Here is a 2,047-nt window from a genome sequence, read left to right as displayed (position 1 = left end):
CTCCTCCCCCAACTTAAAAACGCAAACACCATTCTTAGCTTGTGGTCTGTGAAAATAGGTGGGGTGAGCTGCTGCCAGCCGTGCCCTCTGGCCCGGGCGTGGGATGTGGCAGGTGGGGTGAGCTGAGGCTGGAATCTAGGCCAGGTCCACCTTGGGCAGAGCCTTGAGGGTTTCTTGAGCTTTAAATGTTATGGTGAATGAGGGAGCCATGGGACATTTTAAAGCCAGGAAGTGCTGTGATTAAAACTGGATTTTTCAGGGTGTCACTCATTCTCGTTGATGTAGAAGAAGGTAGGTGCTTAGGACCTGTGTGTTCTGAAGCCAGAGAGGTGCCAGCTCAGCTGAAGCTGTTGTGCTCTTGTAGATTTCTCTCTCCTTTCTCCCCGTTGGAGTATTTTGCAATTGTGTAGAGAGAACCTTGTCTTCTGGAATTGTCATCGTTCTTAAGCTGCCTTCCCCTGTAGAGTCTCTGGGCATAGGACTGTAGCTACCTGTTCTCTAAATGTCTGGCAATTCAACTTCTAAAGTCTTGGACACGTGTCTCTCTACTGTCCTCTTTCCGGGCTGCCCTGAAATCTAAGATGACATGTTCACTTTCTTCTAAGATCTTGTCTCTTCCGTCCATGGTTTCTGTCATTTCCAGTTTCCAGTAATTTCTTCTTGGTGGATGGGAATTAATCCTGAGAAGACTGTTGCCATTGTTACCTCCTAAACCTTCCAGGGATGGAATTGGGAGCAAGATAAGTCACCGGGTTTTGAAATGCTCTGGTTTTAACAAAGCGGGATTCACGTGTGTTCGAATCACTGCTGATGTGTCTCGATTTGGTGCTGGGTTTCTGATCTGTGTCAAGAAAGCATCATTTTGTTCTGACATCTCAAAAGCTGAGGAAGAGAGCAGCCTCTGGAGTCCAAGGACACTCCCTGTAATCCTGAGCCTGGTATGTGGTACCATTTAGCACTGATCTGGTCCCGAAAGGTGGGTTGGGGGAAGTGGGTATGAGAGTAACCCTCCCCACTTCACAGGGAAAAGAAACTCCAGCCCAAAGGGGGAGGCAGCCAGTCCCCAGCAACGTCAGGAAAACAAGGCAAGCTTGTCTGCTACTGTGGTCCACAGACACCAACACCCCCAGGATCCTGCAGGGCCTGCACCAGTCCGGCCTGCAGGAGGACGTTCAGACCCCACAGCCACCTCGTCGACAAGTGACCCTCCACTCACTATTTCTAAACCTTCGCATGTGCTGGTCTCTCTGCTGCAAGTGCCTGTCCACTTCCTCCTGTCTTTCTGGGTCGTATCAGCATTGGAGGCCCCGGCACAAGTCCTGGTTCCTCTATGACACCCTTCCTAGCCACTCAGTCTCTCCTTCCTCTAACCCTGAGGCTCCTGCTTCCTGGACCCCTGGCTGGCGCTAACTACACATTGTTTTCTTATATCTGGTACAGATAGTCAGCATCTCGTGAATTCCATTGTTTCCACCAGAGGATCACAGGGCAGGAGTTGTCTTATAGGTCTTTGGTGCCTGTGATATTTAGTGCAGCACTGGAATGTGGAGGCCGCTCAGTGAGTCGTGCAGGGGGTCAGGAAGGAAAGAGGGAAGGAGGGAAGGAGGAGAGAAAGGAAGAAAGGAGGGGAAGAGGGAAGAAAGGAAGGAAGAAGAGAAGAGGGGAAAGAGGGAGAGAAGAAAAGAAGTTCAGTGCTGAAAACCTTCCTGCTCTTTGGACAGACAGAAGTGCAGTCTCTAGGAAGGGACGTGAGTGGGGAGCTGGGGTTGGGGCCTGGGCGGGCGGCCAGGAGGGCCGTTAGCTCTGGATGGTGTGGAGCCTGGGAAGGGCCAGCTCCATTCTGGCAGTGACGGCATCGAGCGTGTGTGTAGGGGGCAAGGGGAGGGCAGGAGAGGGGCCCCCTGCTCCAGCTGTGCCTCTGTCCTCCTTCTGCCAGCGGTGGTGAGTGGCGCTGGGCCGGCTGGGTGGGAGGGGAGGGTGGTGATGCCTTTGGTGACAGGAGATAAATGAATCCATCCTGAAGAGTGGCTCCTCTTCCAGTGCTGTG

The sequence above is a fragment of the Lemur catta genome, chromosome 22, assembly GCF_020740605.2.
Source record: "Lemur catta isolate mLemCat1 chromosome 22, mLemCat1.pri, whole genome shotgun sequence".
Lineage (NCBI taxonomy): Eukaryota > Metazoa > Chordata > Mammalia > Primates > Lemuridae > Lemur > Lemur catta.
This window is presented reverse-complemented; position numbering follows the sequence as displayed.